Below are 24919 nucleotides of genomic sequence, written 5' to 3' on the forward strand. Positions count from 1 at the left end.
TAATTACCAAATTTTAGATTTAGCTCCTTTATACCGTAAGCCTTTTCGTCTCAATATTTATTCTATTATTGCCAATTTCATCAGTATGTATCCAGATAACAATCTAGATTTAATGAGAGTGGGATGGGATTGGGGAAACAGTACATAAAAGAGGATTAGGACATTCAAACTGATGTGTTGTCCCACATCTTATGCCACTTGTGCCCTTTTTTTTTTTTTTTTTAAGATTTTATTTATTTATTTGACAGAGAGAGACAGCCAGCAAGAGAGGGAACACAAGCAGGGGGAGTGGGAGAGGAAGAAGCAGGCTCATAGCAGAGGAGCCTGATGTGGGGCTCGATCCCACAACGCCGGGATCACGCCCTGAGCCGAAGGCAGATGCTTAACCGCTGTGCCACCCAGGCGCCCCGCCACTTGTGCCCTTTATCATAGTCTTTCCATAATGATTATTTTTCCCTTATATTATTTTTTTTAAATTGTGGTAAAATTGAAACAACATAAAATTACCCATTTTAAAGTATACAATTCAGTGGCATTTAATACATTCACAGTGTTCTCCACCATCACTGCCATCGACTTTCAAAGCATATTCATCACCCAAAAATGAAACCCCTTATTCATTTAGTAGTCACTCCCCATCCCTCCCGTGGCAACCGCTAATGTGCTTTCTGTCTCCATGGGTTTGCCTGTTCTGGATATTTAATATTTAGGGAATCATACAATATGTGGCCTTTAGTGTCTGGCTTCTTTCACTTAGCATCATGTTTTCCAGGTTCATTGACTTTGTAACAACCATTAATACTTTATTCCTTTTTTGAGTTGAATAATATTCCGTTATATGAATATGCCACATTTTGTTTATCCATTTCTCAATTGATGGAAATTTGGGTTTTTTCTATCTTTTGGCTGTTGTGAATAGTGCTTCTATCTACATTTATGTACAATTACTCGTTTGAATCCCCATTTTTGAAAAATACTGTATTTATTTATTTGACAGAGAGAGAGAGCATCAGTGGGGCACAGCAGGCAGATGGAGAGGGAGAAGCCGACTCCCAGCTGAGCAGGGAGACTGATACTGGGCTCGATCCCAGGACCCTGGGATCATGACCTGAGCTGAAAGCAGACGTTTAATCGACTGAGCCACCCAGGTGCCCCTGAATACCGATTTTCAGTTCTTTCAGGTATATACGTAGAAGTGGAATTCCTGGGTCACGGGGTAATTCTCTGTTTAATTTTTTGAAGAACTGCCAAATACAGCAACTGCATCATTTTACATTCCCATTAGTAATGTGTGAGTGTTCCAGTCTCTTCACATCCTCACCAACACTTATTATATTCCACTTTTTTCAGTAGTCTCTAAACCCAACGTGCGGCTCAAACTCACAACCCCAAGATCAAGAGTTGTACACTCCTCCAATTCAGCCACCCTCTCCATTTTTTTACTATAGCCATCCTAATGGGGATGAGGTATTATCTTGTGGTCTTGATTTGCATTTCCCTGATGACTGATGATACTGAGCATCTTTTCATGCTTGTTGGCCATTTGTACATATCCTTGGGAAAAAACATCTAATCGTTTGCCTATTTTTAATTTGGTGGTTTATCTTTTCATTGCTGAGTTGTGAGGGTTTTTTAAGTATTCTGGAAACTGACGTCTTACCAGAGACATGATTTGTAAATATTTTACCTCATTGTGTAGGGTGTCTTTTCAGTTTCTTAATAGTGTCCTTTGATGCACAAAAAGTTTGATTTTGATGAAATCCAATTTATGTAATTTTCCTTTTGTTGCTTCTGCTTTGGTGTCATATTGAAGAATTCATTGCCAAATCCCAGATCATGAATTTTTCCCTGTTTTCTCCTGAAGAGAAGGAGTTTTATAGTTTTATAACTCTTTCTCTCTCTCTCTCTATATATGAGTTTTATATAACCATATATAAATGAGAGTTTTATAATCTTAATTCTTACATATAAGTATTTTCTCCATTTTGAGTTAATTTTTGTATATGATGTGAGGTATGTTTCCAGTTTGATTCTTTTGCATATAGATATCTAATTGTCCATCATTTCCTGAAGAGGTAATTATTTCCCAATTGAATGGGCTTGGCACCCTTAACCAAAATCAATCGACCATAGATGTATGGGTTGATTTCTGGTTTCTCACTTCTATTCCATTGATCTGTATGTCTATCCTTATGCCAGTACAATACTGTTTTGATTACTATAGCTTTTTTTTTTTTAAAGATTTTATTTATTCATTTGACAGAGATAGAGACAGCCAGTGAGAGAGGGAACACAAGCAGGGGGAGTGGGAGAGGAAGAAGCAGGCTCTCGGCAGAGGAGCCTGATGTGGGGCTCGATCCCAGAACACAAGGATCACGCCCTGAGCCGAAGGCAGATGCTTAACCACTGAGCCACCCAGGCGCCCCTGATTACTATAGCTTTGTAGTAAGTTTTGAAATTTAGAAATCTGGGTCCTACAACTTTTATTTTCTTTTTAAAGATTGTTTTGGCTATTTAGATTCCCTTAGAATTCCATATGATTTTTAGAATTCTTTTTCCTTGTACTTTTTGTTGAAAATTAGACATTCTGAATATTAGAATGTGACAACTTTGGAAATCACATTTTCTCCCCTCTCCTAGGTTTGTTGTTCCTGTTTCATTGAACAGAATACAAAGACCATACAATCCAGGTTTGCCTAGTTAGTGACTTTCTAAGCTATTTTTGTAATATCTGTATTCATTTTTTAAAAACTTCAGTATAAAAAAATGAAAATATAAAAGAATAAAATTTCAGCGTAGTTGACATACAATATGATACGAGTTTCAGGCATACAACACAGTGATTTGACAATTATATACATTATGAGATGCTCACCACGGTAAGTGTAATTATCACCTGTTTACCACACAAAGTTATTACGGTGTGATTGACTATATCCCCTATGCTGTACTTTTCATCTCCACGTACTTTTCATCTCATTTATTTTTAAGTAGACTCGACCCCCAGTGTAGGGCTTAAACCCATGACCCTGAGTTCAAGAGTCACATGCTCTACCAACTGAGCCAGCCAAGTGCCCTGACTCATTTCTTTTATAACTGGAAATTTGTAGCTCTTAATCCCCATTCACCTGTTTTGCCCATCCCTCAACCCCTCGCCTCTGGCAACCACCAATTTGTTCTCTGTATTTATGAGTCTGTTTCTGGTTTGTTTTGTTTTTTTGATTCCACATATAAGTAAAACCACATGGCATTTGTCTTTCTCTGTTTGACGTATTTCACTTAACATAATACCCTCTAGGTCCATCCATGTTGTTGCAGATGGCAAGATTTCATTCTTTTTTATGGTTGAGTAATATTCCTGTGTGTGTGTTGGTGTGTGTGTGTGTGTGTGTGTGTGTGTGTGTGTGTGTACCACATCTTCCTTACCCATATATCTATGGATGGACACTGAAATTGCTTCCATATCTTGGATATTGTAAATAATGCTGCAGTAAATAGAATACATATATCTTTTCAAATTAGTGTTTTATTTTCATTGGGTAGATACCCAGTAGTGGGATTACTGGTTGTATGGTATTTCTATTTTTAATTTTTTGAGGAATCTCCATCCTGGTTTACATAACAGCTGCACTCTTTGTCATGTATAGCCACTGAAGTCTATGTTCCATTAGCTTAGTGGCCAGCTAGTGTTTTGAAATACTTACCATCAATTCCTGGATTCAAAAATGAATAAAGATCAATAAAACAAGAAGGCAACCTACTGAATGGGAGAAAGATAGTTGCAAATGATATATCTGATAAGGGGTTAATATCCAAAATTTAAAAGTAACTCATACAACTCAACACCAAAAAACCAATCAAATTAATAAATGAGCAGAGGACCTAATTAGACACTTTTCCAAAGCAGACGTACAGATGGCCAGTAGACACATGAAACATCAGTAATCATCAGGGAAATGCAAATCAAAACCACAATATCACCTCACGTCAGTCAGAATGGCTAGTAACAAAAAGACAAGAAATTAGATCGGAGAAAAGGGAATCCTTGAACGTTGTTGGTGGGAACATAAACTGGTGCAGCCCCTGTGGGAAACAGTGTGGCGGTTCCTCTAAAAATTAAAAATAGAACTACCGTACAATCCAGTAATTGCACTACTGGACATTTAGCTGAAGAAAACAAAAACACTAATTTGAAAAAATGTATGCATCCCTACGTTTTTGGTTTTTGGTTTTTATATCTTATTTTTTAAAGGTTTTATATATTATTTACTTGAGAGAGAGGGAGAGAGTGCGTACACGCGAGTACATGAGCTGGTAGAGGGAGAGGGAGAAGCACACTCCCCGCTAAGCAGGGAGCTCGAAGCAGGGCTCGATCCCAGGACCCTGGGATCATGACCTGAGCTGAAGGTAGACGCTTAATAGTTTGAGCCACCCAGGCGCCCCACCTCTATGTTTATTGTAAGATATATGATATAGGCACTCCCATTTTTATTGTAGCATTATTTATAATAGCTAAGATATGGAAGTAACCTAAGTGTCCATCAATAGACGAATGGATAAAGAAGACGTGGCACACACTCACACACACACACACAACGCAATATTACTGAGCCATGAGAAGAATGAAATTTTGCCATTTGCAATAACATGGATGGACCTAGAGAAAATTATGCTAAATTAAATAAGTCAGACATAGAAAGACAAATACTGTATGATTTCACTTATATGTGGAATCTTAAAAAACAAAACAAACAACACCGACACACGAAATAGAAACAGAACAAACTGGTGGTTGCCAGAGGGGAGGAAGATGGGAGGATGGACAAAATAGGTGAAGGGGGTTAAAGAGTACAAACTTCCAGTTACAAAACAAGTAATTCAGGGTGATGAAAAGTCCAGCATAGGGGATACAGGCAATATATTGCAGTAATTTTGTATGGTGACGTATGGTAACTACACTTACAGTGTTAAGCATGGCATAATGTATATAATGTTGAATCACTGTGTTGTACACCTGAAACTAATGTATTTTATGTCAACTATACATCAAAAAGTAAGATCTTAAAAGAAAAGAAGACATTATACTTTTCCTAGTGTTTGGAGATTGTCTCTGTATTATGCACTCCTTCAATGCTTGGCCAGACTATGGACAACTCGGCCTTATCTTTTACTTCCTGCTTACACAGAGCCTGAGAGCCATCCAGACGTGAAAGCTCGTGGTATTCTCAGCTGTTTCTGAGCATGTGTCTAGCACGTGGCCTTCTTGATTCCTCTGCATACATAAGACCTTTTCAAAGCCTTTTTTCTTCCACGTGTCTCTTTTCTGAATCGTGTGTTCCCCACCCTTCTCAGTTGTCTATTCCTTGTCCTGACTGTTGTCTCTTGCCCCAGAACGCTGTGGCCAGTACTTGTGCCTTTAAATGCTTTGGCCAAAGGTACCCAGGAAGTGGCCTCAACCCTGGGTTCACTCCTTGTCAGACAAAACAAAGGCAAACCAACTCTGCCAGTCCTTGAGGGAGCTGGCAGAGCGGAGAAGACCCAGAACCACAATTCTTTGAGAATAAAGTCCATACTGCTCCTTCTAGTACCAGGAGAGCTGCCTTCCCATCCTCAAGGCTTCTACAGGCCTGGGGTCTGAAGGATGATAGGCAGACAATTCAAAACACCAAAGTGTTCCCTTACCACTGTTGGGGAGGAAGAATTTGCCTCTATACTTCCAAATTCGTCTGGGTAATCCAAGAGTTAAATTGACAGGAGACAGATTAACAGGAGAAAACCAACTTTAATTCATATGTATGGAGGCCTCAAAGATACAGGACCTAAGAAATGATGGAGGCGGGCAGTGTTTATACTTGTTACATAAAGAAACAGTAAATCTGGGAGAAATTGGCAGGACAAAGAAAACTGATGTTTGGGAACTTCAATTAGTTAGGAATTCTAAACAAAATTTGGGCCGAGGTAGTAAGTTAGGAGAAGTTACAAGGTTTGTTTACATGGGCTTCTCAGGCCCTGAATTCCCTGTCCCTGATGTCAAAGATGTTTGTCTGCCTCCTGGTGCCTCCTCTGCACCCCCCCCCCTGCAGGGAGGGTGCTTTTCACAGGGGAGATGTATTCCCTACTTTCTGGAGACAAAGGTGGATCGGAGTGTTGTTCCTACACTGGCTGTTTCTTTATTAACTTGAATTCAAAATAATCAGTATGGTGCTCTGGCTTGGCTTGGGGTGGCCCACCTTGAGCCCCAACACCACAAAGCAGCAGATTCTTTTTACACCAAGCCTTATCTGGTTGTTGTGAGTTTTTAGCTGGGTTCCAACATTCACCAAAAATTGATTCTGACAGCTTTTCCCAGCTCAGTTGCTTCGGGGGAGAGATGGAGCCCTGGAGTTCCCTACTCCACTGTTTTCCATTCTGTTAAAACTTTGACCTCTCCTTTATGGTCTCTTTTCCCTCTGTATATGAATATATTTAAATTTCTTTAATACTAAACAAAATTCGTCTTGACCTTGCATTCCCCAACATCCCTCCTTTACTTCTCAGAAAAAATTTTCTTCAAGGAGTAGTTTCTAATACCCTCCCTCAATGGTGACAAACAAAAATGTCTCCAGACATTCCCTAATGTCACCGGGGTGAAAACTCATTCCAGATTGAGATCCAGTGTATTAACTCAAATTCCGAACATATTTGGATTTAACCTGTTTTCACATGTACTTTTTAATTGTTTGGGGGGTTTTGTTTGGTTGGTCGGTTCTTGTTTTTGTTTGTGTTCTATAGCTCCATGAAATTTTATCCCATGTGTGAATGCATGGAACCATCGCCTCGATTAGGGTACAGGACTCTTCTCTCCATACGAAGAGACTCCTTGTTGTTATACAAACCATTTTCCTAAACAAGTGGCATAAAGGCGAAGAGCATGTGTATACTTCTACCTTTGTATAACAAATGGGAGACACAAGAACGTGTTTTTGTATTTAAATTTGCATAAACAATACGCTAGGTGATAAGTGGGCCTGTGTGGGGCAGGGTAGTTAAGCGATTCTTTTCATTGAATGTGTTATATTTGGGGATTTTTGAGCTATATCATTATGTTATCACTTCAAAGAATTAAAGATAGTAAATGAAAGCAAATAAATGGTATGGTTTCCAAGTAGCATTTCAACAGGTGTTCAGGCCGTAAGAGCAGATGACATATTGAGGCACCTGGCTGGCTCAGTCCGCAGCACATGCAAGTCTTGATCTCGGGGTCACGAGTTCAAGCCCCACATTGGGTGTAGAACTTACAATAAACAAACAAACAAACAAGCAAGCAAGCTACAATTTGGATGAACGTCAACAAAATTATTGAAAAGAAAAAAAGAGCAGATGACATAGTGACTGGACCACATCAGTCAGAGCTGCTATAAGAAAAGTAGAGACATGGAGCGCCTGGGTGGCTCAGTTGGTTAAGCGTCTGCCTTCAGCTCAGGTCATGATCCCTGGGTCCTGGGATCGAGTCCCATGTCAGGCTCTCTGTTCAGTGGGGAGTCTGCTTCTCCCTCTCCCTCTGCCCTTCTCTCGGCTCATGCTCCCTCTGCCTCTCTCTCTCTCAAGTAAATAAATAAAATCTTAAAAAAGAAAAGTAGAGAGAAACAGTGTTCAGAATCAGTAGATTCAGAATTAGACTCGGTGATATCATCTCCATGGGAACACCTGTCTGATTTCTTCCTTTACAGAGACAGTTCCCTTAACAGTCAACTAAATCACGTCTGTGAAACACTTAATAAACACTAGAGACTGTAGTACATGAAGCTTGTACACCTTTCCCTTAACAGCAAAACGTCATTGCCCCACCATCAGGATGGCACAATATAAATTATTAGTCTAAGCAGGAATACCACCTCCTTCCTTCCATAAACTCTGCCCAATATCATGAGGTCAGTGCAGATCACACAGCGCAGATGTTTTTAAGGTCATTATCAGATCAAAAGTTAGATTGCATAAAAAATCATGATAGATGATTTTGTTTTCTCACTTACATATACGGATGTCACCTGTGATGTTGATGGGTACAGATGGAGAAGTTACGCTTTTACAGATGTTACATGGTTCCGTTTAAGGCTGGACATGAAACTATTTGAATTGACCACTACAATCTCCTTTTAATAAACATTTAAAAAATGGTTTTTCGTTGTGCCTGTGGTTGTTTCATGGTTGTGGTTGTTCCTGTTCTATTACTTCGATGTTTAAGCTTGTATTATGTGTTAGATACCATACAGAATGCATGAAAGCTGAAAGTTCAATCTCAGTTCTCAAAGAATCCTAACGGAAAACTTAAACATTATGGGTTGCACACAGAAAGGGACTAGAAAGAAACAACACTTTTTGCTTTTCCTGTAACCCTCAGTGATCTACCTTTTATGAAGTATTAAGTGTTGAGCACAGTGATAGGTGCTTGAAATACATTATGTCTATAATTTTACAAGCTTCAGTTGTGTTCTAGTTTTTCCTAAGTGATAAAGATGCATTGGTGGTTTTGTTTTTTTTTTTTTTTTTGGTCTTGTGTAATACTATTAAAGTAAGTAAAGAAAAACTTTGATCTTTTTCTTTTTCACGTTAATTTTTTTTTCTTTTTAAGTAGTCTCCGTGCCCAGCGTGGAGCCCAGCCCTGGGCCTGAACTCACGACCCTGAGACCTGAGCTGACACCAAGACTTGGACGCTTAAGGTACTGAGCCACCCAGGTACCCCTTCATCTTCATTTTTTAAGTAGTCTCTGTGCCCAGTGTGGGGCTCAAACTCACAACTCCGAGATCAAGAGCCCAAGCTCTACCGACTGAGCCAGCCAGGTACCCCTCATTTTAATTTCTAAAACCTGTAGCAATCTACAATCCTCTGCATTTATATTATACACTGTGTTAGGAAGGAAGATTTTTTTCTCTATCCTGGAAGATCCTTCTGGCTGGTCTAAGAATGAAATTGACATCAGATAGTTTAACAGAAGAAAATGAAATTCAATTATGTACATACAGGGAAGCCACATACACATGAGCGATTCCAAAGAGAGGCAAAATGAGGTATATAAGTCATGGGGGACTAAGTAGAAAGGGGATAGGGGTCTGGGGTTTTCAAAGGAAGGAAGATGAGTCACAGAAAGAATGGAAAGAGTAAATGTTTGGTAAACAAAATGTTTGCTGGACTATCCAGAAACAACGAAACATACCTTGCAAGATTTCTCCCTTGTCTGCCATATCTAGTTCATATTATATTATATTGATGTATGATAATAGCTCCCTTCCTCGAACAGTACCTCTATCTAACTTCTTTTAGGCAGTTAGCACGGAGGCAAAAAAGAAAAACTTATTAAGGCTTCTGTTTCTTAAAAATAACTACCTAAAATAATCCACATGCCAATGAGACACATGGCCGGGGGTGGGCATGGGGCAGAATTTGCTCCCCTGCGCCGCCAAACCTAGAACGGCAAAGAGAAAGTTCTTTTCCCTCCACTACAGTACTCTGAGTCAAGACGACGTCCTTTTCTCTGCGGGCCACTGTGGCAGGTAAAGGAGCCTCCAAGGCAGAGATGGCGGGCTGAGGCCAGGATCCTGAGCACACTTGGAACGCTCACGTCAGTGGACAGCGAGCCTGCCCCTGCCGCTGGCACACTTGGGTCCACCGTTGAAGACAACATCATTCTCGCCTCGCCCCAGAGGGATACCGAGACACCCCCCGCCCCCCGCCTCGGGCCAAGCTGGCTAGTGTTACTTGAAGTGACTAAAGGCAGAGAAGTTGACATTCCTGTCCCTCCCAGGAAGGAGGCGGCCATCCTCCGGAACAGGCGCCTCAAACCACCAGGCACGCTGGGCTGCCCCACTGCCGCTTCTCTCCTGGCAGACACCTGGTGAGGACACTGCCCGGAAAGAAGGGAGAAGCTTCCAGTTCCGGGGGAGACAGATCAGAGAGGGTCCGCTGAGGAGGACTGCTGTGCTCCGGGGGAAGGCAGCGCGATCACCCTGACCGTGAGGAGGAAGACGTGCCCTCTGCTTTGCTGGTAAGCACCCGCACAGTAGTAAAGACGGGAAAGGTAAGACAGCAGTGCCAGCGCGGGCCTGGCTGTTCCCCCCAATGCGCACGTGTACACACACACACACAGACCCAGGCCCAGGCTTTCCTCGAGGACCTGATCCAGGAGCCAAGTGGAAAGGGGCTGCGGGGCTCCACGGGGGAATGTGCTGGGGAGGCAGCTCCACTCACGGGGGCTGGACTCCAACACCAGGCCGCCATAGTAGGAGAGACAAAAAGCGGCCTCACGATTAGTGTGGGAGGGGGGACTTGTCCCCACAGGAGGCTTTACCCTGCTTCACGTGGCCCTTGGTGACCGGGTCGTTCTGGTGCGGAGGGCTGCCCCACCAAAGGCAGGCCTCACGCCGACCCAGGCCGGCCCAATGCAGAGTGTCCGCCGAGGCCTCTCCCTTTCGGTCGCCTCACTTCCCCTCTCCCATCTTAGTATTTGGTCCTTCTGCTGCAGGAGCACGTGGGCGCAAAAAGCCAGTGTCTTGGAGCTCATTCTGGGGCGACCCAGGTTTCCTGGAGGTCACATCTGCATCATCATAGCCAAAGCACAAAGCGGCCGACTGAGGTAGAGGCTGACACTAGTTCCCTGTTTCCAGCCCTGGTTTCGTAAAACAGCTCTTCCCGTGTGTGCAAATAGACGGAGGGCTCCGTTCATATTTTCTTTGGTGAAATACTGTATGAGCTCATATACATGGGGAACCTTCAAAGAAAAAAACAAAGCTCCTAGATAAAATGGTGAGATTTATGGTTACCAGAGGGGGTGGGGATGGGGAATTGGATGAAGGTGGTCAGAAGGTACAAATTTGCCCTTAAAAAAAATAAGTACTAGGGCACTGGGGTGGCTTCAGCTCAGGTGATGATCCCAGGGTCCTGGGTTCAAGCCCCACATCGGGCTCCCGGCTCAGTGGAGAGTCTGCTTCTCCCTCTCCCTCTGCCGCTTCCCCTGCTTGGGCTCACTCTCTCTCAAATAAATAAATAAAATATTTTTTTTAAAAAAGTACTGGGGCACCTGGATGGCTCAGTCATTAAGCGTCGGCCTTCAGCTCAGGTCATAATCCGTGTCCTGGGATTGAGCCCCACATCAGGCTCCCTGCTCAGCAGGGAGCCTCCTTCTCCCTCTCCAACTCCCCCCTGCTTGGGTTCCCTCTCTTGCTGTCTCTCTCTGTCAAATAAGTAAAAATAAAATCTCTAAAAAAAATAAGTACTGAGGTTATAATACACAACCTGCCTATAGGCCCCACTGCTGTAGGGTATTTATGGAAGCTGTTAAGAGGGTCAATCCTAAGAGTTGTCACCACAAAGAAAAGAACATTTTCCTTTTTCTGTTTTTGTTTGTATCTCTAGGACACGATGATGGTAACTGAACTTACCGTGGTAATCATTTCACAGTAGGTGTGAGTCAGATGGTCATGCCGTACACCTCAAATGTATACAGTACTCTGCGTAACTCATGTCTTCATAAAACTGGGAAACATTTCTTTGAACATTCCAAGTGCTGTAGAGTTTGGAAATGGATGAGAACATTTTGTGTTTTTCCCCATTTGTGTCTTGTGGCTCCTTTTCCCTTCAGACCCCGACTGAGAGAGCACAGTGCAAGCCCGAGGAGGCCAACATCAACTCACCCAAACTTCAGGCTACCTGTTCCTCCGAGCTTGCTTTGCCTGCTCCACAAAGCAGAGAGGCGTGGGCCTGCCCAGCCCTGGCCACACCTGACTGAGCCCAGCCCCTGGTCTGGGGGCCTGCTTTCTTGGCTGCCTGTCTGGCCTCCCCAGCTCCACTCCTGCCTCCCCTTTCCGTCCCATAAATTACACTCTCCATGACTCAAAGCTAATAAACCCACCCGAGTTTTCTTTTTCTCTCTTTCTCATTCTCTTTTTAAAAGATTTATTTATTGAGAAACAGGGAGAGAGAACATGCACATTTGCACGGGGATTGAGCAGAGGGAGAGAGAGCAAATATGGAGCAGGCTCCCCGCTGATTGAGGAGCCCCATGTGGGGCTCCATCCCAGGACCCTGAGATCATGACCTGAGCCAAAATCAAGAGTTGGTCACTTAACTGACTGAGCCACCGAGGGGCCCCTTTCTTTTTTCTTTTTCTTTCTTTTTTTTACTTTTTAAAGATTTTTTTTATTTGACAGACAGAGACATAGCGAGAGAGGGAACACAAGCAGGGGGAGTGGGAGAGGGAGAAGCAGGCTCCCCACTGAGCAGGGAGCCCGATGTGGGGCTGGATCCCAGGACTCTGGGATCATGACCTGAGCCGCTTAAGGGCTGAGCCACCCAGGTGGCCCCAGGCGGCCCTTTTCTTATCTTTTTTTTTTTGTTGTTGTTGTTATTTTCAAATTATCCTTTGCTACAATTTAGGCTTTTCTATGATTTCAGACAATCACCCCTTGATCTTGTTGAGCCACAAATTAGCTGGCACTGACTGAGCCAATGGAAAGTCTTTCGAATTACCACATGAAAGAATCCAGCCTGAGGTTAGTCATCCCCCCCACTAGTGACAATATCCGTACAATGTCTTCATAATAGGACCACAAAAAGGAAGATCAAAATCTGAGGTGTTAGAAATGTCTCAATAGAAAACATTGACTAATGCATTTGGTAGTTAAAGAATTTTGAATGTGTGTGATATCCCCGAGGCATAATTAATTCTCACCTAACATTTCCACCTTTGTGAGGTGGGTGGAACTTTGTTGGAAATTGTTTTTGTAGTCTGTTTCCTGTAGTCTTCAAGGTACTTTTCGCTGTCTTAAGAATTAAATTGACGTGAGACAGATTAACAGGAGAATCGAACTTCCATATAGAGGGAGAACCCACATAAGCATGAGAGATTCCCAAGACAGTCAGGCAAAATGAAGTATAAATATCTTTCTGGACTAAGGAGGAGGAGTTAGGAGTCCGGGGGCTTCAAGGGGAAGCAGGACAATTCACAGGAAGAATAGAAGAGTAAATGTTTGGTAAACAAATCTTTATGGATCATAGAGAAACAACAGGACAAAGAGAATTGTAACGGATTTGCTAACTTCCTCCCTATTGCCCCTAGTTCAGATTATAATGTAGTTGTCTATGGTGATCGCTCCCTTCCTGGATCTGGTCCTCTATCTAAATTCTTTTAGGCAGTTAGTGGGAAGGTCTTTTTTCCCCAGCCCCAAATTCCATATATTCTGTTCTATGTTTTTTTCCTAAAGTTTTTAAATTTTACATTTAAGTCCATGATGCATTTTGAGTTGATTGTTGCGTAATATATGAGGTCTAGTTCAAGGTCAGTTTTTTTGCCTATGGATGTCCAATTGCTGCAGCATCATTTGTTTAAAAGTCTATCTTTCTGGGACACCTGGGTGGCTCAGTCGGTTAAGCAGCTGCCTTCAGCTCGGGGTCCTGGAATGGAGTCCCGTGTCAGGCTCCTTGCTCATCCGGGAGCCTGCTTCTCCCCCTGCTTGTGCTGGCTTTCTCTCTCTTTGACAATTAAATGGATAAAATCTTAAAAAAAAAAAAAAAAAAAGGTCTGTCTATCCTCTGTTGAATTGCTTTTGCAGCTTTGACAAAAATCATTTGAGCATATTTGTGTGGGACTGTGTTTGGGCTCTCAGTTCTGTTCTATTGATCTCTGTTTCTTTCCTCCTGCCAATGCCACACTTTCTAAATTTCATTCAGTTTATTCATAATAAAACTTAACATCTGGTAGAATAATTCCACCCCTTTTCATTTTTTTCCCCAAATTCTTTCAGCTCTGGGGTGCCTGGCTTGCTTAGTTGGTAGAACTGCGACTCTTGAAATCAGGGTCATGAGTTCAAGCCACACATTGGGTGTGGAGCCTACTTAAGAAAAAAAGTTCTTTTAGCTCTTCTAGGTCAATTGCTTTTCCATATAAATTTTAGAATGTGCTAGCCTGTGTCTGCAACAAACATTGCTGGGATTTTTATAGGACTTCCACTAAATATACAGATCAATTTAGGTGAATTTGGGGGTTACTGTTTTACTTTCATGAGTCATTCATTCATTCATTCCCTGACCATTGTGGAAACTATGTGTTTGATAGTCTGGATTTTCTGTTATTTTCCCCTAAACATGTTATGGGTTGTCTTGGCAAGCAGTTACATTATGGACAGATTTTATCCTTTCTAGCACATGTCTGTTTCAGTTTTCCTTTTGTTTCTAGGGAGACTCTCTTGGTCCATGTATGTACTCTTTCATCCTAAAATGCGACCTTTCTGTGGTTTCACATCTTTTAACCTTCCAGTTGTTGCTCTGCCCCTGCACTCTTTGGATTTTAACCCCACATATGTACAATTTTAGAGTCTTTCAAGAATTTGAGAGAAGTTTATATGCACATTTGAGAACTCCCCGTGGAACCTCCCTTTCCTAGTGTATTCTCTACATTCATAGCCAATCTAGCACCGCTGAACGCTGTCCTCTGCCTGCAAAGGCCATAGAGACTGCAGCTTCCGCTCACTTTCTGGGGCCACATGCCATGCAGCCTGGGGGTTATTTGAAGGCAACGATCCTGCTAGATGTGGGAGTGACCTATAATGTTTCCCTTCTTCCAATGGCCTGATCCCCTTCAATTTCTACCCTTTAGGTCACTCTCCAATGCCTGCAAACAGTTTTTCATTTTTGCCAGAATTTATCATTTTTTGGCACACAGGTTAGTTGGATATAACCTAGTCCACCATTATCCCCTTTGTTCTTTTATTCCTTGTTAATTTTAAATCATCAGATTTTTTAAGAAGTTGTCCTGTGGGAGGTATATTTTTATACATTTACCTAAAAATTTTTTTTCTAATCACAGTTGTTCTGCTGAAAAATATTTTAAATCTCCAGTGGATAATCCTCCTTTCCGTCCCAAATTAAATTGATCACACCACTTCAGAGGAAGAAAGGATCAAATGCTTTTTTTTTTTTAAGATTTTATTTATTTATTTGACAAAGGGAGAGCACAAGTAGGCAGAACAGAAGGCAGAGGGAGAGGGAAAAGCAGGCTCCCCGCTGAGCAGGGAGCCCCACATGAGGCTTGATCCCAGGACCCTGTGATCACAACCTGAATCAAAGGCAGACACTTAACCAACTGAGCCACCCAGGTGTCCTAAGGATCAAATGCTTTATACTTTGATTGCTTAGACTTGAGAAATGTGAGCTTTCCCTCTGATGGTCAAACTCTTTTGGCGGCTTGTAATGGATGTAAGCACAATAGCAGTATTTTTTACCTTTCTATTTCTAATAATTATTGCAGAATATCTAGATGGACAGGCTGGCAGAGAATCAGAAACACTGCATTATTACTCCAGTTCTTTTTCCTCCCTAAGATGCATTTTATTATTTTTAACATTAATTTATTATTGTTAAAGATTTTATTTATTTATTTGAAAGAGAGAGAGAGCACAGAGGGAGAGGGAGAAGCAGACTCCCCATGGAGAAGGGAGCCCGATGATGCAGGGCTCAATCCCAGGACCCTGAGATCATGACCTGAGCCGAAGGCAGACGCTCAACCAACTGAGCCACCCAGGTGCCCCTTAATTTGTTTTTTTTAAGTAGGCTCCATGCCCAGCATGGAGCCCAAGGTGGGGCTTGAATTCATGACTCTGAGATCCAGACCTGAGCTGAGATGAGGAGTCAAACACTTAACCAACTGAGCCACCCAGGTGCCCCCTAAGAGGCATTTTAAAATAAAGCAAAGAAATGAAGAAAAATCCCTCATTGCTCTAGTTCTTATCTAAACTGTCCTAAATCTGCACTTGTAGAGTCTTTCAACCCTCTGTCTTGTTTTTATGGTGTTTCTTTCTTGTATCATTGGACTTTATGTGCTGTTGAGGCAGACGTTTCTAAGCAGAGGTATAAGATGATTAGTTCCTTCCGCAGCACAGTATGTCACAGAAGTGACGATATTTTAGAAGAGTTTCAGGAATAACTAGTAATTTTTCAAAGTTCTAAGTCAGGCATTGAAAGGAACATATTCTTTTTTTTTCCTCCAAAATTCCCAGTGTCCTTATTTCTCGGAGCTAATTGCTCTGTGCAAGCACTTAGGAAATCTACACAAAGAATACACATGTCTATGGCAGTCCTGTCGGCCTGGATGCAATTTCTCAAGGGTCCTCTGCATACCTGAGCATTGTCTCCCCCTTTGAGCTCAAAGTCGGTGCTCAGGGAAACATGCAGAGAAGGACAGCCCCAGCCCCTCCCAAAAGGGGACATGTGGTGGAGGAGTGGCAGGCCCTGAAGAAGTCCGAAAGCAGACGCGCACGGCAGAGCTGTGCAGGATATGGTATGATTGTTATTGTTGTTTTAAGATTTAATTTATGTATTTGACACAGAGAGAGACAGCCAGAGAGAGAGGGAACACAAGCAGGGGGAGTGGGAGAGGAAGAAGCAGGCTTCCAGCGGAGGAGCCTGATGTGGGGCTCGATCCCAGGGACCTGGGATCACACCCTGAGCCGAAGGCAGACGCTTAACGACTGAGCCACCCAGGCGCCCCAAGATACGGTATGATTGTTGAATCTGATCCAAGTCGTCTTGGATTTGGATCAAAATCAGAAGAAGAAGTGCTTTCACAGAAGAGCGTACCCGAGTGCTAGCAGTTTCTGGGTCAAGCCCGGCAGCGAACACAGGTGCTTCTTGAGCTGTAGGCAGGTCTGCCGCAGGGCCGGTCCGAAAGACTACTTCGGATGCCAGATCGTGGATGACCAAGTTCACTGCCACAACTGCTCCAAGCCAAAGTGCCCTTTGGCGGCCACCTGGAATCAGGTAACCGCTTACCCGTCTCGAAGCTCACTTCCCAATTCCATTTCCCCACAGGAACCTGCTTCTTGAGAACTTCATTTAAGGAGCTCACCAGGAGGGACGCCCGGGTGGCTCAGTCGGTGAAGCGTCTGCCTTTGGCTCAGGTCATGATCCCAGGGTCCCGGCATCGAGTCCTGTGTTGGGCTCCCTGCTCAGCAGAGAGCCTGCTTCTCCCTCTGCCTGTCGCTCCCCCTGCTTGCATTCTCTTTGACAAATAAATAAATAAAATCTTTAAAAAGGCGGGGAGCTCACCAGGACATTCCCAGGTCTGGAGCCAGGCCTTGATCTATTCTCTTTCCGACAAGAATGTTGCTTGTGTCTCACTTTAGGGTTAAGCAGATTGAAACCCCCTCTTGCTGACCCTGAAATCAGCAGTCCTCAGCAGGGCAAGTGTTATTTTGTAATGCTGGCCATTTACCTTGTAAACCTGCTGAAGTCCCATCATCCTGGGGAATATTCCAGGCTTTCTTTTTGCGAGCTTGGTGTCTGCAGCCCACATCCTGTAGATGGGTTAATTTGGTTATTTATAGCATGTAAGCAAGGGACAGCCACACTTGGTTGGCTCTTGAAGTGAGAAGGTTTTACATAGTGAAGCACCTAAATTGGCCCAGAATCCAAAGGATTTCCTTGTGTGATAGCATCAGGGGCAGAACTGGAAGGGACGGCATCCAACCTGGTTGTGTGTTCTGCTTCCTTCCAGGTGGAAGAACTAGTGCAAGAGGAATCATTTGCATATTATGACCACGTTCTCCTCCAGTCCTCCTTGGACCCGATGGGAGTGTAGCGACTTGCTCCCGTCCAGGTGGCCAGCATGATGGAAGAGCCAAGCTCACCCTGGGAAAGGGTGTCCGCCTCGGTTATGCCTTCTGTATTCTGTGCCGACCCACCTCCCTTCCAGTCCCTCCAGACAAGATGACCGTAGTATGCCAGGATGTGTGAACTTGACAAACCAGAAAAAGAAAGTCTCGTCATTTTAGTGCTTATTTCAACAGATGTTTAGGCTCTGGGCACCGTTCTAGGTTCTGGGAATAAACTGTCAAACAAAAGACACAAAAACCTCCGACTGCATGGAACTTGCCTCTACTGGTGGGGATGCAGGTGGTAAGCCAAGTAAATAAGGGTACGATGAGGTGCTAAGAGCTAGAGGGAAATAAATGGAGCAGGGACATGGTGTAAAATGTTTCCAGGAGAAGGGTAAGAGATGAAATTTTAGTGAGGGTGGGCAATTAAGAGCCCCTGGTGAATTTGTTTTGAGTGTAGGCCAGAAGAAAGTGAGAGAACAAGCCTTTACAGATATCTGGGGGGGGGGGGGGCAGGGCTTTCCAGGCAGAGGGAAGAGCTAGGTAATTTCTACCCCTGAGCATAGCATGGAGATCATGGGTAACAAACGAAGAACCCTATAAGCCACCTCGATGTTGCTTCCATGGCACAAATCTTTGCTCAGTCAATGAGCCCTTTAGCACAGTCCCCAGATCTAGGGTCAGAATCCTCCCCAACACAGCATGTATGAATTCGCCACTGCTGCCATAGCAAATGACCACAAACTTTGTCACTTAACACAGATTTCTCATCTCCCGGTTCTGTAGGCCAGCAGTCTAGGTAATAAGTAGCTTTGCTGGATCCTGTTTACAGTGTGACAGAGGTAAAGTCCTGGTGTGAGCAGGGCTGTCTTTCTTTCTGGAGGCTTGGGGGATGAATTCACTGCTAAGGTCATGCAGGTTTTTAGCTAAATTCGTTTCTTGTAGTTTGGGGATTGAGGACCTCCTTTCCTGTTGTCTGTCAGCTGGAGGCAGTTTTTGCTTTTAGAAACCTTCTTCTCATGCTTTTTTTTTTTTTTTTTTAAGATTTTTATTTATTTATTTGACAGAGATAGAGATAGCCAGCGAGAGAGGGAACACAAGCAGGGGGAGTGGGAGAGGAAGAAGCAGGCTCATAGTGGAGGAGCCTGATGTGGGGCTCGATCCCAGAACGCCGGGATCACGCCCAGAGCCGAAGGCAGACGCTTAACCGCTGTGCCACCCAGGCGCCCCTCTTCTCATGCTTTTTGTGCGGCCTTCCTTCCACAACAGCTGGTGGCGTCCCTCTCACAATCTGAATCTCCCCCACTGTTCCTTTTGCCACAAGTCTGTTGCCTGTAGTCAGGTGAAGTTCTCTGCTTTGTATTATAATTCTTTTTTTTTTTTTTAAAGATTTTTATTTATTTGAGAGAGAGAAAGAGAGAGAAACAGAGAGCATAAGAAGGGGGAGGGTCAGAGGGAGAAGCAGACTCCTCTCTGAGCGGGGAGCCCGATGCAGGACTCAATCCTGAGACTGAAGGCAGTCACTTAACCGACTGAGCCACCCAGGCACCCCAAACTCTCTGCTTTTAAGATGCTTGTGTGATTAGAGTGGCTCCACCCAGCTAACCCAGGATAATCTCCCTATGTTAAGGTCCATAACCTTAATTATATCTGCCAAGTACTTTTTTTTTTTTTAAGATTTTATCTATTTATTTGAGAGAGAGCACGAGCTGGAGTGGAGGGGCAAGGGGCAGTGGGAGAGGGACAGGCAATCTCAAGCAGACTCCCTGCTGAGCACAGAGGCCAATACAGGGCTCCATCCCAGGACCCCAAGATCACGACCTGAGCTGAAGTCAGACCCTTAACCAACTGAGCCACCCAGACGCCCCTGCCAAGTCCTTTTTTGGTATATAACGTAACATATTCACAGGATACAGGGATTTGGGCATGGACATCTCTGGTCAACTATTCCATCTACCCCAAGACACTCCAGAGAGTGGCACTAGCAGGCATAGGAAGAGGGGATGAAACTTGTTTGCCTTCCCTGATCCAGATAATGACAGGGAATTCAGGCCTTTCACATCCATACAGCTAGACTTTGGCTCAGCCCATTGCACCTTGTGTGTTAGCTTTCTTTCCTCTTTTTTAAAGATCTTATTTATTTATTTATTTATTTATTTATTTATTTATTTGACAGAGAGAGAGAGACAGCCAGCGAGAGAGGGAACACGAGCAGGGCAAGTGGGAGAGGAGGAAGCAGGCTTCCAACGGATCAGGGAGCCTGATGCGGGGCTGGATCCCAAGACCCTGGGATCACGTCCTGAGCTGAAGGCAGATGCTTAACGACTGAGCCATGCAGGCGCCCGTGTGTGTTAGTTTTCTATTGCCATGTTAACAAGTTTCTATTTCCATGTTAACAAATTACCAGAAACGTAGCTGCTTAAACCAACAGAAATTTATTATATCATAGTTTCTTTGTGTCAGGAGTATGGGCATAGCTTTGCTAGGTCCCCTATTCAGGGTCTCACAGCCTGTCATCAAGGTGTCAGTCAGGCCATGTTTTTATCTGGAGTCTTGACTAAGGAAGCATCTACTCCCAGACTCATTTGAGTTGTTGGCAGAATTCATTTCCTTGTGGTTTTAGGACTAACGTCCCTATTTGTTAGCTGCCTATCTGCCAAAGGCCACTCTCAGCTTCTAGAAGCTGCCTGAAATTCCTTGCTGTGGGGCCCTCACCATAGGCAATCTCACATCATTGTAGCTTACTTTCTCAGAGCCAGCGAGGGAAGTTTCTCTCTCCAGTCCGCTAACATATGTAGTCTTTTTTTTTTTTAAGATTTTATTTATTTATTTGACAGAGATAGAGACAGCCAGCGAGAGAGGGAACACAGGCAGGGGGAGTGGGAGAGGAAGAAGCAGGCTCCCAGTGGAGGAGCCTGATGTGGGGCTCGATCCCAGAACTCCGGGATCACGCCCTGAGCCGAAGGCAGACGCTTAATGACTGAGCCACCCAGGCGCCCCGACACTAAATAAAATTTTTGTACCCAAAGTGTGTGAGGACTTCACTTTTCAAAGTGCTTTCATAACTGTTAATTTCACATTGGTTGTTCTGAACATCACACCCATTCAAAGTCAAATGGCTTACAAAACCAAACTGCGTGCACAAGTGTATACACACACACACACACACACACACACACACACACACACTCTTCTAATTTTGTTCTCAGACCTGCTTATCCTGGGATACAGCACCCCTGATGTGGGGCTCTGGAAATGTAGACATTTTTCTACTAACCTGAGTAGGTAAATCTTTTGGTGCATAAAAGAAGAATCTTAACATTTTCAATAGAGACAGAACGATGTTTGCTTTAAATTTTATTGCCCCTTGTGTTTGTGACTGAATTGAACCTAGTGATAAGTCCCTAATTACCTAACGGAGGAAATTCTCATTATATTTAATCATTTCATGACATGCTTCAGACCTTGTGATAGAGTGCAGGGCTTGCCGCCAGGTGTTGATTGGGATTTAAAAAAAAATCATTTACCATTTTAAATTGCACATCTCAAATATAAGCAATTTTCAATGTTAGCATGAACATGTAACTACTACATTCCACTTTCAGGATCCATGTTTGCTTTGTACCTATTGCTTATCGGAAGGTTTGCTAATTACTTATGTCAGTCAAGTGCCTGCCTTCCGCTCAGGTCATGATCCGGAGGTCCTGGGATTGGGGCCTGCATGGGGCTCTCTGTTCATGGGGAGTCTGCTTCTCCGTCTCACTCTCCCTCTGTTCTCTCTCTGTGTCTCTCAAATAAATAAATAAATCAGTCTTAAAAAAAAATAAGAAGGTTTGCTAATTATTTAGCTGAGGAACACTTGCTAATAAGTATTTTGTTTTACTAGCCACAGTAAATATTAAGCATGAAATAAAAGGTATTTATCATGCTTCCTGTCTATCTCAACCCTGCATGGGAAAAGGTAAGATTAGGTAATGGTTGTACTGGATCTCTTTGGAGAAGTGAGTTTCTCTTTGGTTTTATAGTCCTGATGTTTTTCATTTCTATCCTTCCCTCCAGAAATTTGATGGGTATAATCATGTGAGATGACAGGTACTAGCTATATGCAATATTTCTCTGGATTTGCTTGGGTTCTCTGTCAAGAGCAAACCCTTAGAAGCTTTTTAGTGATCCTGCCTCTACCTGTTTTAACCAGTATAGTCTACCGACTTCCCCAGGCACAAGAGTAACTTTGTTGGGGTTATAATTTGCAGAACATAAATCTGGTGCTTAACTAAGTCCTCAAATTTATTTAGAAATCCCCTTAAATGTATTACAAGTATTAGCGACATTTTATATAATTTTCTTGATAATGAATTTTATGATGGGACCGTATACCATGTCTGGAAATACTTATTTTTATATCCTTTCTTTTCCTCATTTATTTTTATTGTCAAATCATTTCAAATACTCAGGAAAGGGGCGCCTGGGTGGCTCAGTTGTTAAGCATCTGCTTCGGCTCAGGGCGTGATCCCAGAGTCCTGGGATCGAGCCCCGCATCAGGGTCCTCAGCTGGGAGCCTGCTTCTTCCTCTCCCACTCCCCCTGCCTGTGTTCCCTCTCTCGCTGGCTGTCTCTCTCTCTGTCAAATGAATAAATAAAATCTTTAAAAAAAATACTCAGGAAAAATGAAGGAATACTAGGATTATGACCCTGGCACATCCTTCACCTATATATATTTTTTTAATTAAATGTCATATTTGTTTTCTGTCTCCTAAACCTTGTGAAAATAAGTTAATTGTCATGACAATTGTAACTCTAAATATTTCCATCAGACATCTCCTTCAAAAAGGAAATGTTCCTTCATAACCACAATGCTATTGCTGCATCTAAAACAATTAATAATGTCATAATAGCATCATACACCTAATCTATATTCAAATTTCCCCAATTGTCCCAAATGTCTTTTATAGCTGTTTTTAGAATAAGTAGGTTATGCATTACATTTATGTTGTATTTAGATATTACATCTCTTCAGGTTCTTTTAATCTATGATACATCTATTTCCCACCTTTCTTATGACATTGGCTTTTTAAAAAGTTGTTTTGGGGCACCTGGGTGGCTCAGATGGTTAGGCGTCTGCCTTTGGCTCAGGTCATGATCGCGGGGTCCTGGGATGGAGTCCCGTGTCGGGCTCCTTGCTCAGTGTGGAGTCTGCTTCTCCCTCTGCCCTCTGCTGCTCCCCCTTCTTGCGCTCTCTTGCTCTCCCTGTCAAATAAATAAATAAATCTTAAAGAAAAAAAGTTGTCTTGTAGATTGTCCCACCTCCTGGATTACTCTGTTTTATTATGGTGTCATTAAATTTGTTCCCATATTTCCTGTATTTCCCAGCAACTGCAGGGTAGATCTATCAACATAACTGAATCAGTTCAGGTTAAAAATTTTGACAGGAAGGGCTCCTGGGTGGCCCCATTGGTTAAGCGTCTGCCTTAGGCTCAGGTCATGATCCAGGGTCCTGGGATCAAGCCCCACATAGGGCTCCTCGCTCAGCGGGGAGCCTGCTTCTCCCTCTCCCTCTCCCTCTGCTGTTCCCCCTGCATCTGTGCTCTCTCTCTGTGTCAAATAAATAAAATTTTAGAAAAGTTTGTTTTGACAAGACTACTTCACAAATGTTAATGTTGTTTTCCTCCTTTTTAAGCTGGCAGTTTCTTATATTTCTATATTTTTTATTTTTTGAAGATTAGAGACTGTGACAGTCAACAATGCCTAGCTAGAATTTATTAACGATAATGTAATTTTTTCCCAGGGTATCCATTTTTTAAAGAAATTAAGCATAGTTGACACACAATGCTATATTAGTTTCAGGTGTACAACATAGTGATTCCACAATTCTATACATTATGCAGTGCTCACCATGATAAGTGCAGTCACCATCTGAGCTGGTATTCTTTTATTTTTTCATTATTATTTTAAGATTTATTTATTTATGGGCACCTGGGTGGCTCAGGTGGGCAAGCATCTGCCTTCGGCTCTGGTCGTGATCTCTGGGTCCTGGGACTGAGCCCCGCATCGGGCTTCCTGCTCGGCAGGGAGTCTGCTTCTCCCTCTCCCTCTCCCTCTGCCCCTCCCCACCACTCACTCTCTCTCTCTCTCTCTCAAATAAAGGAGGGGCAGAGGGAGAGGGAGAGAGAATCTCAAGCAGACTCTGCACTGAGCACAGAGCCCGATGTGGGGCTGGATCTCACAACCTTGAGATCACGACCTGAGCCAAACCAAGAGTTGGATGCTCAAATGACAGCAAACCAGGCGCTGCTAAGCTGGTATTCTTTTAAAAAGAAATCTTTCTTTTTTATCCCTGGCCCTCTCACCTCTCTCTCTTCTTCCTTCTGACCCTCAGTCTTGTCTTTCCCTTTCTCTCTAATTATGGACTCGTGTGTTTTATAAGCCAGTGGATTATATTTTCATTATTTTTTATTCTTTAAGACTTTAGATTTTTATTTATTTATTGAGAGAGAGAGAGTGCAAGTGAGAGAAGGGGCAGAGGGAGAGGGAAAGAGAATCTCAAGCAAACTGCATGTTCAGCATGGAGTCCAACACCGGGCTCCATCTTACGACCCGGAGATCATGACCTGAGCCAAAATCAAGAGTTGGAGGCTTAACCGACTGAGCCACCCAGGTGCCCCCATTATTTTTGATTCTTTATTTTGATTATTCTCTTTGATGGTCAGGTTGCCTCCCACATTTGCTAATAAAAGTTCCTTTAAACTACACGTGATCCCTTCTGGCGTGGCCTTATTGGTCTTTGAGCATGTACTTGTTTTCTGGAGCAAAGATTTCCTGAGCAGCTCTTTTACTTTTCCTGCTCCAGACCAAAGATCAGCCATTTTACCAAGGAACTCTGATTCCTTAACAAGAAATAGTATCTTGAAACCCAGATCTTGGCAGAAATAAATTATTTTAGAACATGCCAGTACTCATATTTTTTTAAGTTTTTTTTTTTTTAATTTCTACACCCAACGTGGGGCTCAAGCTCACAACCTGGAGATCAAGAGTTGCATGCTCTTTGGACTTAGGCAGCCAGGTGCCCCAGGATTCCTGTTTTAGAGGTGTGTGTTGTGAAACCAAATCACACAGTGCCCCCTACAGCACCGCAGTTGTAACAGAATTATTCTTCGTGTACTCAAGCTTTTCACTTCCCTGGTCATGTATTCTTTTTTTTTTTTTTTTTTTTTTAAGATTTTATTTATTTATTTGACAGAGATAGAGACAGCCAGCGAGAGAGGGAACACAAGCAGGGGGAGTGGGAGAGGAAGAAGCAG

At 43.1% G+C, this 24919-nt stretch overlaps 1 protein-coding gene across 19 annotated transcripts in view; it reads left to right on the top strand.

Annotated features, from left to right (window-relative positions):
• Nucleotides 1-23755, top strand: part of LOC123803753 (NF-kappa-B-activating protein-like) — a 36457-nt gene extending 12702 nt beyond the window's left edge. For 2 of the 19 annotated variants that reach the window (XM_087859406.1, XM_087859425.1), the window contains exons 6-12: nt 998-1181; nt 8615-8699; nt 9484-10022; nt 10500-10780; nt 12428-16307; nt 16838-16926; nt 17523-23755. The gene's annotated coding sequence lies outside the window, so the exon portion shown is untranslated. Of the gene's footprint in view, nt 1-997; nt 1182-2640; nt 2700-8611; nt 8700-9483; nt 10023-10499; nt 10781-12427; nt 16308-16837; nt 16927-17522 lie in introns of those variants that run through there. The other 17 variants (XM_087859408.1, XM_087859412.1, XM_087859410.1 and 14 more) reach the window with 17 other exon arrangements.
• Nucleotides 23756-24919: the final 1164 nt, after the last annotated feature.

Source organism: Ursus americanus, chromosome X, assembly GCF_024610735.1.
Source record: "Ursus americanus isolate L20-20 chromosome X, mUrsAme1.1.p, whole genome shotgun sequence".
Lineage (NCBI taxonomy): Eukaryota > Metazoa > Chordata > Mammalia > Carnivora > Ursidae > Ursus > Ursus americanus.